Source organism: Nannobrachium achirus, assembly GCF_963921795.1.
Source record: "Nannobrachium achirus genome assembly, chromosome: 20".
NCBI lineage: Eukaryota > Metazoa > Chordata > Actinopteri > Myctophiformes > Myctophidae > Nannobrachium > Nannobrachium achirus.
The window spans coordinates 20,072,611-20,087,968 of NC_137827.1; positions in this window are offsets into that span (position 1 = coordinate 20,072,611).

Genomic DNA, 15,358 nt, shown 5'->3' on the forward strand with positions numbered 1-15,358 from the left:
CAATGACTAAATTGTGATGGGGGGGAAAACGATAATAATGGCACTCTAAAAGCTGCTGACAACTCTGGCTGGACGAATGATGTTCCCTGGTGTTTGACTGTCTTGTCTTGGCGGTGTGTTTTCCAGGTGAAGATATGAAGCCCTACGTGGGCATGGTTCTGCCACTTCTGGTGGAGATCATCAAAGGCCCCAATACCCACAATACCCTGTTGAAGAACACAGGTAAACCCCTTCCCCTATAACCATATCCTCAACAGATATTCTGACCATAATTGTCTTGGCATGGTTGTGTACTGTCTATGGGATAAAGCAGTGGTTCTCAAACTTTAACATTTTCAAGGACCCTCCTCAACTCTGACCAAATAGACCCAATTTTTGGGATTGACGTCAGGTGATCAATGTGTGATGGGGAACAAACAGATGTACATCTACAAACAGATGGGGATGTAGGTGGTGGGGGTGCGCAGAGCCTGGTCTCTGGGATGCCTCTCTCTGTGGTGTTCTGTGTCACAGATGGGGTCTTTCAGGAACAGGTTACACTATACTTGAGGGGGGAGGAAGGGGTGGGATATGGTAGTGGCCTGCTTTGGTGCCTGGCTGGTGCCTAGTTGACTTTACTTGCCGCACGTTTTAACAGCGGGCAGCAGTCGGACGTATTTTTCGTAATTGCGTTATTTGTCAGTGGGACCCGGCAACTAATGGCGATGGCAGGCGATGTGGCTATAGTGGAAAACGTCGCCCGAACACATGACAATATTTTATCTTTTGGAAGACAGCGCCCAGAGTTGCCGGCTGTTGCCCACTGTTAAAACGTTGGGTTAGAATTGGTAGGGACCGTGTGTTCAATTAGAGCAGAGCAGAGCATTGTGATGGACCTCCCGTCATATCGTTCATTCCCAGAAAGACTGCAAAACTGCACGACTGTATGCTTTCTAAGAGCAGAGCGGCTCAGGTTATCCTCACATAGCAGCTAGCATAGTTTTCAGAAGATTTGGGTGATTTGAGTTTATATACTTAGAATTATGACTTTAAAAGTAAATTGGGGGTGTATTTGAGGGCAATGTATCACCACTTTTGCAAGGTACTTTTCGCTGGTGCTTTATTAATATTCAAACGGCAGCCAGACCGACCAGTATGTAACTGAACCGAACCCCCTGGTGTGTCCCCATGTGTGCAGCCGTTTGGCAGGCTGGGTTATGTCTATTCCCGGGAGGTGGCGCCAAATCTGCGGGAGTTCATCAGACCATTGTGAGTCACAGAGTGAATGGAAGTGTTTTTACTGAATAGGTGCTTGGTCTACCTACCTTCTTTTACTTAGATTACTATTTAGGGGTGGGCGATATGGTGATAATTATCGTTGAGACGATACAATGTCTCCACGATATTTCTTTTCAGAGATATCGTATATATCGTTATACAATTGAGGGAACCTTGTAAAAAATCCTGTTTAATCGTTAATACAGAGATTCATTGCAGAATTCAATTTAGTATTTTCAGTCGTTTTCAAACTTTAACATTTCAAGGTCTCCACTTAACTCTGACAGTATACAAATGAAACCAGTTTCATTTGTATACTGTCAGAGTTACATACTTGTAAAGTTCAATTTAGACCTCCTAAAAGGAACCCAGAGAGTCTAGTTTTTGTCAAGTAACTTGAAAAATAACCATAAAATCAAACGTGAAAAAGAATTGTGATAAAATCGTGTATCGTGATACAGCTTGGGAAAATATTGTGATATTGTATTTTTCCATATCGCCCACCACTATTACTATTTCTATGCACTTGATGTATTGATGTTGATCTATTACCTTGCTTATTGTACGTTGCTCTGGATTAAGAGTGTCTGCTAAATGCCTAAATTGTAAATTGAAGTTCTATCTATTTTTAGATCTTGCCGATCTGGATATGATGACACACCCAGCTCATTGATTTACAATGATACATTTTGTTCCTATTATTTCTGATCCAGAACCTAAAGTCTGTGTGTATGTAGGTTTGGTTTGTTTAGTTTATGGTTTTGACCGTATAACGAAACATTTGTTGTAACCACTCCTCTGCCCAGGTGCGAGACGCTGAGAAATATCGGGGATGACAAGGAGAAGGAGACTGCGCTCCAAGCAATCTGCAAGATGATCAAGTTCAACCCTGGAGGAGCGATGCAGGTGGGTGTTTTGTTTTGCTTACCGGATTACTGGGAACATAACTTGATGCACAGTGATGTGGAAATGGAAGTGACCCCTCTTTCAGTGATTCGTAAAATACAAAATCTGTCTTTGTCCTTATGTGTTCAACCAAAAATAAGCTATTGTGTGGAAGACCATGTGTGTCTTCATAAGAAGGTTTTTAGAACCACATACTGCTGATCATAATTTGTCATAAAGTCTGTTGTATCTGTCCGGACATGGCAAGTAATAAAGTCTGTCAAACTGTAGAATTTGAAAGAGGATGAACCCCCCCACACATCACTGTAACAGAAGTTTATTTTGCTTTCTCAATACAAAGCTACTCTGTGATGAACCTTAAACAAGACACTCGAAATCTGACAAATTAATGTGTGGATTTATGTTCTGAGATGTGGATTAGGAGAAGCAGAGGGTCACCAACAGAATGTAGAAAAAGTAATAACATTAAATATTCTTCATGTGCAGGATGTCCAGGATTTCAACTTCTTCTGCGCTGCAGTGGCTTCCTGCGTGAAACCCTCATTAGTCCTGAAAGGCATGTTTCGTACAGTAAGTATGACCCAAAGGCTTTTCCCTTGATCCTAAAAAGCAAAACTGTGTTTTTTTTTTTGTTTTTTTTTCACCTGCTTGCAAGCTGTAATGAGCTCACATCAGACACTCAGATTTGAACATTCCCTTTTTGGAACTTGGACTTTTAAAGTTTGACCCATTTTAATTTAAAATGGTGAGGTTTCTTCAGAGTGACAATATGGAACACTTAGAACTCCATATTTACCTATGACACAATCCCTCCCAACTTATGTGCTCCCAACATTTGGTGCTCGGAGTAGAGCTGGACTTAATTTAAATTATTTTAGGGCAGATTCAGATTATGGCAGATCTTTTGAAAGTGTGAACACTGCTTACCAAGGATGCATCAGTGATGTCAGTGTCATTGCGACCAAAGGTCGCAGTTAACCAGTTAACCATGATGTCACTGTGATGTCAGGGGAACCACTCTACCAGAATGGGTTTGCCACTCTGGCTTTGCTGTGATGTCACACTAACAGAATCCCTTCATGCCCATATATGGAGATCCCTGATGTTCACATCCCTGATGTCATGACATGAGTCACATGGCATTATCTATCTCCCAAAGCCCCATAGTCACAGCGCTTCTGAGGCACATAAGTACCATTACAGTTGAGTTAAATGTAATCGGGTAGGGAAGAATCTTGGCCAATGTGAATGCTGGCCAGCGGGGACCAGACAATGATATTCGGGAGCAGTTTGAATCAATCTGACCCAGTCTAAATTTGCCCCTTTGTCTTCTAGTGTGGTTAATATGCCCTCAATCAGGTACTGTACGCTCTCCGCCCAATCTCCAGCCACACACTGTGATGAGCTTATTTCAGACACTCGAATCCTGAACATTCCATGTGGAACTTTGTTTACTCTGAGACGTGTGGTGGATGGGGGACAGCAGAGACCTGTATTAACACCTAAAGCCTCTCTGTAGTAAGAAACAAACCCTTTCAGGACCAATCGAGCTAGTTAGACGCCATGTTGAGAATAAACTAGTAAGACACCTGAGGGTGGAATGCGACCTCAGGGTGACATGCAACCTCGCCCTAAAGGGCGAGGTCGCGCCAATTCTTGACCATCTGGCCAACCACAGCGTTTCTCTGACGATTCTAGTTGTTGTCATTCTGGGGGGAGTTTGTTCATGTTTTTGTGAGGGTATCAACCCTAGGAGACACACGGAGAACATGCAAACTCCACACAGAAAGGCCCTATCGCTCACACCCTAGGTTGGGTTGGCGATAGGGCCTTTCTGTGTGGAGTTTGCCTAAACATGGAGATGTGGTACAGAAGGACTCATATATGGGCATAAAAAGTATGTCATGTGACATCACTTCCTGTACAGAGAGTCAGACAGACAGCCATTGACTCCGACCTAACAATGGCTACTGTCTATGACGGTAGTTCCATATGACATATTGGACTAGACTATCTCCATATATAGTGTTATCCACATCTCCATGTTAGGACTCATATATGGGCATAAAAAGTATGTCATGTGACATCACTTCCTGTACAGACAGTCAGCCATTGACTCCGGATTAACAATGGCTACTGTCTATGACGGTAGTCCCATATGACATATTGGACTAGACTATCTCCATATATAGTGTTATCCATATCTCCATGTCATCGACATCACTTCCTGTACAGACAGTCAGACAGACAGCCATTGACTCCGGCCTAACAATGGCTACTTTCTATGACGGTAGTCCCATATGACATGATGGACTGGACTATCTCCATATATAGTGTTATCCACATTTTGTGTAGCCGCCCTGTACAGGAAGTGATGTCACAACTCGCTGACATCACACTGACATCTAAGAGGATACGGAAGGACATCTAAGAGGATACGGAAGGAAGGTCACTCAAGCGACACGGTTCTTCAGAGTATATGCGATCTTCGGTCGCAATAATATAAATTGAATGAATTTCAAATGCAACCTGCCACTTAAGCTTCCAGGTCTGGCTGATTGTTGCATGTTTGTGTGGTCTCTCCTTAGACCCTGAAAGACTTCAAGGAACAGATGGGCAAGGAGTTGGATCGGTTACCCCCTTTGGTTCAGCGGTGTCTATCCCGCGTCTAGCCCACCCTGGTCCACACGGGACACAGGTAGGACCACCCGACCTAAAATAGCATGACCTACTATGTTTCTCCTAGTTTGGATATGAGGAAACACAAAACATGTAGGATTCTAGCCTGGCTTACACTAGTGGCATTTCCATAAACTTATTCGAATTAGGGAAGCAAATTATCAGAAATACGCATTAAGACAAAGCTAATTTAGCATGTTTCCATTAGCGGGTGTCATTCGAATTAGTGACGGTCGCAAGAGTTGATCGGGCTGATTTTTTTCAGACCGAACCTGAGCACTGCATCGTCGGCACGTCTGACTGCTGTGACTCGGTCGCTGTCTAGTAGTGGGAAGAAGGGATTATCAGTCATCATCATCATGGCCCCAAATAACTTTTAAATATATTACAATTGGCGACGAGTCTCTTACGAAATTGGCAAGAGTTCCTCTCAATACATAAAGCTACCGGTTCACCGGGAAAACCGCGGTCGCGTCGCTGCACAGTGCAAGTTTCAGCGTCCTCTGGAAGGTCAGGTGGCCGATCTGCAAGCTCATATCGCGGCGCGGAGACGTGGATGCGAGCTGCTGTGCTGGTGAGCTTGTAGATGGGCACTTAAGGCACGCAACACCGTGGGATGAGGAAGGGTTCGCTCGCCACCGATGGCTTGAGGTAAAAACGGGAGGAATTTACACATGGTCCGTGTCACTCTGTGTGTAACAAACAACAGGTTTGTTTTGTGGGCTAACCATGGACAAAGCGGCAGGGGAAATTCTTTTGCGGATAATGAAAGTTTATTCGCATTTTGAAGTGTTTCCATAAAAACATTTTGAGAATAAGCCGTTAATGCGCAAAAAGTGGCTTTATGGAAACGCCACTACTGGCTTTACTGCTTCCTGGCTCTGAAAGGCTCTTTTGTTCTTGCATATTAATAGATCAGTGGTTCTCACATGTTATGTAAAGGACCCTATATTTACATGCATTTGGCCGCTGCCCCAAAATTTTTCAAGATTCTTCAAAATCTTTCGTATAGCTATTTTCAAATAGCTTAATAAAATAAGAGCTAAAAGTTGGTTACCTTTTGATGCTCTATGAAAAGTTAAGCTTGGTACCCCCTGGAACCCCCTCATGAACCCCACTATGAGAACCCCATGTCTTTAATTCTTTATTGTTGCGGCACATTCCAACAGTTGTGTTGTGTCACAAAAATGAATAAAATAAAAGAATATGTAGCCTACTCTGACCTACCTAGTCGTACAGCTCGCCAGCGCTAGCCTTAGATTTTATTGAACAGTTCCAGTATCCCTCCATGGTCCAACTGACCCCTGACCTGATGTTTGTTTTTTGTTTCCTCCGTAGGTTCATCTAGGGGAGGGTTACTGGGGGAACTCATCCATCTGTGTAAATGCACTGCCCTGACCGCAGGGGGGGACGGCAAGCGACGTGACTGGCCTTGACCCTCCGCTACGGACGGCAACCTTTTCCTGTGCGCCCTGTGTGTTTCTGTGAGGTTGGGTGGGAAGGAGGGTGGTGGGTGTGGGAGGGTATAACCGGGGATTTACACATACCTCTTGGGTCAAACGCCTAGTGAAATCCGACACACTCAAAAAGTCTTGCCGACTACGCGGCAGGGATCCCAGAAAGGGGTAGGGAGGGCGGGTGGTATAGGCAGAAAGCATCGCCTTCTGCAGATAGGTACATATACAATGGAATTATCTGAAGCAGCCTTGGGAGCCACAGTTAAAAATACCACAATGCACATAAATATGTTGACTGGCACACATGGACATATTAAAGACGCTAAATTGCTAGCCACCTAAAGGCTGGCCAGAGGTAAAACTAAAAGAAAAAAAGCATGAGATGCTTTTAGTACATAAATAATACGGGAGCTGTACAAGAGTAATTTGCACCTTTTTACGCAAACTACACACACCATTCATAGACATTACATAGACATAGGTCTTCTTCTCTCAAGGTGTTATTTTAACCACATTTTTGTTCCTTCCTCTTCCCTTGGTTGCTGAATTTTATTTTTTCTTTGTTATTGATCCATATTTCTCATCTCGTTTGGGGAAAAAACGAATTACACATTGGGTCTGTTCTCTAGGTTTTCACCACATCAGTGCATACCCCCTCCCGCAAGTCAAGACCGTATAGTGCTAAATCTGTCATTAATCGTTTTATTAGCTGTGATAAGGGAATGAGAGACAGAGTTGTTGCATGGCAAATAATACTTCTTGTTTTGGCTTCATATAGAACAGGGTTGCCATCATTTGAAGGTGGCAGACATGGCTCTCTCGCCCCCGCCGCTCATAACCTGTTGTGCGCTCAACCCCCCTCTTGTCCCCCATAGGTAATGGAGGTTGTGCGTTGTTTTGTTGAGGATCCACCTTAGGTAGATACATAGATAACAGGGTTCAGCTTCCTCTCTGGCTGTTAAGAGAATCACTGCAACAGTTCTAATACTGTATTGAGATTTTCTTTTGATTATTTTTTTGTGCGCAAATGCACAAATGTTTTAGACTTTAAACGTTTTTTTTCTTCTTCTGCTATGTTCTTTTTATTTAAAGAATTTTGTTTTCGTTGTTTTATAGCGGACCATTTTGACATGAGTGGGAGAGACTGAGCTTGGTGCATACCTTAAGGGAAGAATGTTAACTGTGGTGCAGGTGGGATCTATTTTACTTTTGTGAATGGGAAAATAAAAGGTTTTCTATCAAGCTGGGAATTGGTGGACGTGAGTGTCTTATTTTTTTAATATAAATGTATATTTTGTACATTCATCTTCATCAGGATTGGACCTCAAAATCAGGGGCAACCTTTTATGGCAGGGAAATTGAAATTTTCTTACTAACCAAACTGCACTGTGAACTGAATGTGTTTTTAAATGATTAGAGCAATAAGGCCTACCAAAATTATTTGTTGGCTTCCGGTAGGCGACCGACCCTATTAAATACGTGCGACCCAGATGATTTTATTGGCATTTGGAGTAAAAAAAAATAAATAAAATTAAGTCAAAATCCGACCGAGTCGATCAAAAACGTCTTACAAAAAATATATTTGGTGCGACCACATTCGCGAAGTTTAATCAAAGTTTTCTTTCGTCTAAAATATCAAGTGCGCAAATGTTTTGTTTTACTATTCATGCGTCATTCCGTCTGCTCTAACTCCAGCTGTGCTCAGACCGCAGCGTTCTACTAGCCTGTTCCCAATTCCCATGCATAGAAAGCAAGCAGGCATAACAGCAGTGACTGGAGTGGAGATGCAACACAGCAGTTGATAGAAAATAGCGCCCGATACAAGCTGTTGTAAACCGCATGATTGGTGGACTCTCTGCTTTGAAAACTGCCTGATTGTAATGATTTTATTCCTCTCCTCCACGGCTAAAGGAACGGGGCTAAAGCGCTAGCATGCTAATGATTTAGCCACGTTCTTTCAGGAGGAAAAACAACAACAAACGCAGGCTAAAAGTAACAAGTATGTAACGATGCAGAACGGTACGCGGCTGCATCGCTATGCAAGCAAATTGTCTTAATCTAAAACTTTTTAAGAAGTCCTCTACTACTACATCACTGTTTACTATGCAGTGTGTGCGCTCGATAGCCATAAATTATAACTTCCAGTAGAGGGTGCTAATATGCGGAGGTTACGTCTCTCCTGGAGTTATAACGCAGAGTAAAATAGCTCTCGCTGGTTGAGCCTCCATGTCCCTAATCGCCTCAAAACATGTTTAAATCATGAAGTTGCTCACCTCATCGTCGAAACAGCTTTATATCTACCGATGAGCCCACTCGTTGGCATGTGTTAGTCCATATGTTTCTAATAAATTAATGTTTACTAAAACTTCTCTGAGACTCGCGTTTCCTCGTCGGAATGTTTCCGCATACAGAGCGCTTCAGAACTACAGAACGTTGGAATACTTCCGCATACAAAAACGTCATGTCCTAGTATGAGCAAATCGCAACGGCGATCAACGTCACGTGATATGTAGCCTCGCGTAGCCAGGCTTTTACTCATCTCGCGTGATATGTTCGGCCATTTTACCCAAGCAGTTCAAAAACAAGGAAAGCGATGAGACTCAAAGAAGTTTTAGTAAACATTAATTTATTAGAAACATATGGACTAACACATGCCAACGAGTGGGCTCATCGGTAGATATAAAGCTGTTTCGACGATGAGGTGAGCAACTTCATGATTTAAACATGTTTTGAGGCGATTAGGGACATGGAGGCTCAACCAGCGAGAGCTATTTTACTCTGCGTTATAACTCCAGGAGAGACGTAACCTCCGCATATTAGCACCCTCTACTGGAAGTTATAATTTATGGCTATGCGCTCGACACAACACAGCACCTAAGCCCCTTTTCGACTGCAGCTTTAGCACCACACCACACTACACCACCTCACATAAAAATATCTATATAAGTTTGGCCCTGTTTGGCCTAGCTCAGACCTACTCTAGATTGGATACTTTTTAGTACCACAATTAGTATTACTTTCACACCACTCTACCCAGGTCCTTGTAGTGGAAGACATGTCACAAGTGGGCGGTGTGGTGTGGTGTGGTGTGGTGTTGGGCCAGTGGAAAAGGGGTCCTAGTACACACTGCAGCCAGGCAAACGCCTCATAGCGTTTGTCAAGCTGTGGGTCGAGACCCCAGAGAGGTCACAAAATGATTTTGGGGGGTCCAAAACTTAATGTGCAACATTGTTTTCTCACTCAACTGTAAACAAAACAACATACAGTGTATTGAGGGTTTATGTACATGTCTAAAGTGACAACGTAAGGACTTTTTTTAACCTCTGAAATGACAAATTAAATTGACAAAGGGTCAAATTGTCAAATATTAGAGGCTGAAATTGTGAAAATAGCTGATCTACATGCTCACAATGCCTCGCAACGTGAGGGGTTGTGAGCATGTAGATCTGCTATTTTCACAATAGAATGTTATACAAAATGTTATGCCTCAACTCTTAGTGCTCGTCAGGGTGGGGGGTCCCCAGTTAAAATATTATTATTTTGGGGGTCGCAGCCAGAAAAGGTTTAGAACCACTGCCTTATTTGTGTTTCATTTATTTATTTAAAGACACATTTTTCTTTTTGACTAAAACTATTGACTAAAACTGGACTAAAACCTTTGTTTGGGTTCGTCGACTAAAACTTGACTAAAACCTTTCGAGTTTTAGTCGACTAAAACTAGACTAAAACTATCAGGGATATAAATGACTAAAATCTGACTAAAACTAAGAAGCATTTTGTCAAAAAGACTATGACTAAGACTAAATCTAAAATGCCCGCCAAAAACAACACTGGAGGAGCGGCGCGACTGCTTTAAATGACTTCCCGCAGCTATGCACACAGAGAAGACAGAGAATCCAAGCACTACAAATCAATGTCCTCTTGTCGTCGTCGTCCCCCTCCCCACCTTCCGTCCTCTAGTTTTGATATGACAACATCTATGACATCACACTGCATGCCGTCCACACAGTAGGACGTGCCAACATGTCTATTAAACCAATAGTATGAATGCATGTGTTGAGTTGTCAGAACAACTGGGTCTGCCATGTGCTAACCTGCCTTACATGTCTATTAAACTAATAGTATGAATTAGGGGTGTAACGATATAGTAACTGTATCGAAATATCGTTTTTAACGTAAAATTTTATTTTGTATTGTATCGAATCGGCAGTGCAAAGAATCGATTGTTTCAATACTACCTACTTGTGCTTTGTATTTAGCATTTTTAAGAAGAAAAAATGAAAAGGAGGGGTTTATACTTTTCCTTTCCATAAATATCGATACATGTATGTAATCTCTGTGTTCATGTCAAGGTGCAGGTTTGTCAATATACAATGTCCATGTATTTGGCAGAAGATCACTGTGTTTACTAATTTATATCCATAATAATACATGTTTCCCGTAAAAACCTGCACTATCGACACCTTTCACACAGATTTAATTTCTTTGCTAAATAGTTACTATATCGATTTTAAATCATTGAATCGAATCGTATCGTATCGCCATGAATGAACCATCGTGATATGTATCGAATCACTATTAAAATGTATCGTTACACCCCTAGTATGAACACATGTGTTGTGTTGTTGGAACAACTGGGTCTGCCAAGTGCCAAACTGCCCGCACAGACACAACTACAGCCCAAAGCAAGGCCTGGTGAGGCACCAGAGGAACAATCACACAAAATGTACATTGTACTTCCTCATCTTCTAAACTCTGGTTGTAGGGTTCATCCGCCCCTTGGGACAGAAGTGGAGGGCATGGGGCCTGACACTCTGGTCCCATTGCCAGAGGCCATGGATACAGTCATGGGTTAGTCAACTATCTTTCCTATTCCTATTTCCAACTCTTTCTTTCCTATATCGGAACTGCTGAAAGTGTTCCACAAGTGTTGTTTCAATACTGCAATGTAGACATGGTCTACTCTGTACAAGTCTTGTATTCAACATTTACTTAAAATAACAGGTATTGGTATCAAACGTATTGGTTTGGCATGAAAGCCAGCATCCTTAATCCTGCATCATACAAACCAAACCGCTTGCAAATTGGTCCAGAACTCACCGAGTTGTGTGTTGCTTTAAACCCATGAAATAGACACCAAGTTTGCATTTCTAGCTCATCTGGTTGAAATGTTGAAAATCACCAACACTATTTTCTGACAGGGCCAATATTGAGGCGGCCATAATGGATTTCCAGCAGCAACAAGACCGGGTAGTCCATATAGGTTGTGTTCCTAAGGGTCATAGATAATATTTCTGGTGGCCTACCGCCTACCTTTTACAAGAGGGCCAATGCAGGTCACTTCCCTTATCCCCCTGGGTAACATTGCTTGTGGTGAGGCAAAGGTAAAGTGTATTGTGTATTGTGTTACATTTAGCAAAAAAATAAAGGGTGGAAATAATGTGGAATAATATTGCCGTGCATGAGGAGCGTCTCGACAGCTTTAAATGACTAATTCCCGCGGCTATGCATACAGAGAAGACAGGGAATCCAAGCATTACACATCAATGTCCTCTTTTTGAACAATGCGTTACATTATGCAATACCTCAGCAAACGTATCAAGATGTTGACGAAATGCATCTCAGGTTCATAATATTCCGACATGACCCATATCTGTTTGGCTGGTTCAGATACGGATCTCCATGTATGGGCATAAAAGGGATTGTTTGTTGTGATGTCATGGGAACCACTCTAACAGAATCCCTTTTATGCCCATACATGGAGATCCCTGATGTCATCAATATTAAGACCTTATCTAACTTCATATGGGAATGCCACATCTGTGTGGCTGGTTGAGACAGTGATCTCCATGTATGAGCATAAAAGCGATGTACCATATATTATACAGTATATGGATCTCCATATCCATAGATGGGTACAAGGGGTCTCCATACATGGGTAAGTGGTCCGATATACATCACTGGCCATATGACTAAGAATTGGCGCGACCTCGCCCTAAAGGTTGCATGTCGTCCTGAGGCGTCTTACTAGTAATATTCCTGTAAAGCGAACAAAGCTGTGTGGAGGGCAGAAGAAGCGCTACAAAGACCAGATGAAGACTGCCTTAACACATTCCCCGCCATTTAACAATACCTTCGTACTCTCCCCTGCCCCTGTCTCCATAGACTTCCATGTAATTCATAGTGCACGGATCATGCACACCCATGCCTAGATAATGCACCACGTGTGTCCACATTGCTCACAGCTTTCAAACAAAAAAATCCGAATGGAAATCCGTTCAGGCATTCATGAGATAGCAGCCATTATGTTTTCCTAAAATGTAAACAAAGATGGCTGCCATGTTTGAAAGATGGGGTTGCAATGGGGGTTAAACATGCAATTTCGCGATTGCTATCATGCCTACTACATTTTTTGGGGTCCAAAATGTTTTTTTTTATTATTATTATTTTTTTTTTTTTCGGGATTATCGGGCCTGGCGGGGAAAGACATTGGAATAATCTCGGGACTATCGGGCCTGGCATGCAAGTAAGGAAGTGTAAAATCAGACCTGAGGCCCTGGAGGATGCTGCTGCTGACCGTAACTACTGGCGTCAGCTATGCCTGGATGGCACCCGCATGCTGGAGGAGGAGAGGACAGCCAGGAGACAGGAGAGGAGACTCAGGAGGAACACACCTATGGTTGCCGTTGCCGTTGCCAATACCACCACCACATTTGCGTGTCCTACCTGCAACAGGATTTGTGGATCCAGGATAGGGCTATTCAGCCACGAACTAACTCACCGATAGAAGTGGACGTCGTCATCGGATTCGATGGACAACCATAAGCAAAGCAAGTGTGTGTGTGCTAGTGATGCACGGGCCGGCCCGAACCCGCGGTCCCCCACGGTCAGCCCGCAAGCCGGGTTGAGCAGGGTCAAGAAATGTACTTTATTGGCGGGGCAGGTTGATCGGTCCCGACTATACCGTCCAAATAATGTATAATAATACGCATCAAGTGTCCTTCCCTGCTCGCAGCCAAACTGTCTCTAGAGCGTCCCTTGGTAGTCAAGAGATGCTCGCTGGTGTGTCCATGTCATGTCATTCTAATTTCGTCCATTGTAGTTCCTGTAAATAGACTTAAAAATAAAACCAGTTGCCTAGTCATAGGAGGGTCTAATTTTGAAATCCACCGTTTTAACAGGAAATGCTTCAGCGTGTTGTTATTCGCTACTTGTTGCAGCCTACAAGATGTAAACAGGAATCACAAGTATTAAACGCAAGCTTTTGACTAATCTAAAGTTCATATTTATGATATGAAAACCATGCTCCTCTGACTTAAAACAATGCACAGCATTTGAAAGCAGCAATAGGTGAGTGGACTGGTTAATTACCTTCTGCTGGCTTGGCTGTTGTTATGGGAGAGGCGTCAGTAGCCTACAGAGCTCTGATAAAAAGTTGACGGTGCACTTAAACATTTCGGTCTTTTCTCTTCATAGTTGTTTATTTTTTCTTGCACCAGTGATAGGCTACTGGATCTGCTACATCTCTCTGTGATACATTAGTGTTGTGCTCCCGCTCCGTATGTATAGTCCTATAGCCTACAGGAGTGTTGTCAAAAACCCTTAAGTTCTTTTCGGGTCATTTTGACCCATTTTACATTTTCATTTGAAAGAAAAAGGTAGAAGTGTACATTTTTTCCACCTGAAACTCACTGGCCTTAAAGATTCGTATGTGATTAACATGTAAAAAATATTATTGCACTACGACTACACCCATGCTACACCCCCCACATTCCTTTTGACCCTCTAATGCTGTTTGCGGGTCATTTTGACCCAGGGGATATTTGGTTTAAAAAATTATACTAATATACATTTGTGCTTAACAAATCATCATCATACATTGACTTTGTCTCAATTCCAAGCACTCCAAATGATAGAAATGGTCAAATAAACAGTGAACTTAGAGTTGAAGCATGTGGCAAGAGAAAGCGCTGTTCAGTGTGCCAGCAGATAGGAAGACAGACTGCTAGCAGGAGGTGCAAGAAGCTCATACAGTATATGTGCCTCACATGCAATCCATGTTTATGAAGCATGTGCTTCCTAGTGTATGTACCGGTACAAGTGTACATTCATGTGACATTAATGTGTGTTCCCATGTTCACATGTGTGTTTAGCTCTTATTTTACATGAAGCTATCAGCTATCAGTGTTTAATGAAGCATAAATTTAATGTTTAATGAAGCAAACATTTACCATATATATCATATGAATTGTTTGTAATTGAGACAAGGTCAATCAATGTATGGTGATGATTTGTTAAGTAAAATGTTATATTAGCCCCAACCCTTTTTTAAACCAAATATGCCCCGGGTCAAAATGACCCGTGGACAGAACAAAGGTGAAGTGAATCTGAACAGAACTTAAGGGTTAACTAATATAGATAATGTATTATATAAATATTTCAACAATCGTGTCAATGGATCAGCTTAAGGGAATTCATCTCAGGTTCATCATTTTCCTGTAAAGCCAACAGTGCGTGTTTGGTGTCATTCATTCAGGAGAGTGTCTATACATGTGTATACACTCTAGGCCTATTTCAATACAATAGTATTATTATGTAATACTTTATCAATCATACAGTATGTATCAAGTTGAGGAAGTGCATCTCAGGTTGATAATATTCCTGTAAAGTGAACAGAGGTGTGTGTGTGTGTGTGTGTGTGTGCGTGCGTGCGTGCGTGCGTGCGTGCGTGCGTGCGTGTGTTTGTTCACCATGTGGTTTACAGTGTAATAAAGAGTAAAGAGAGTGGCAGTGCTGTCAGGGCATCCTCTTTATTGTTGTATTACATAATAATCCTTAAGAATGAAACCACACACAACGCTTTGTTCACTGCATGGGAATATTATGAACCTGAGATGCATTCCCTTAACACATTGGCCGCCATTTTAACATTGACTGTATGGCTCTCCTGCCATTTTGTTTAATAAAAAAATTTATATATTTTTTTTATATTGACATTTTTCCTAAATTCTGTGTTTTTTCGACAATGTCTTACAGTACCTGAAAAGAAAGAAGACAAC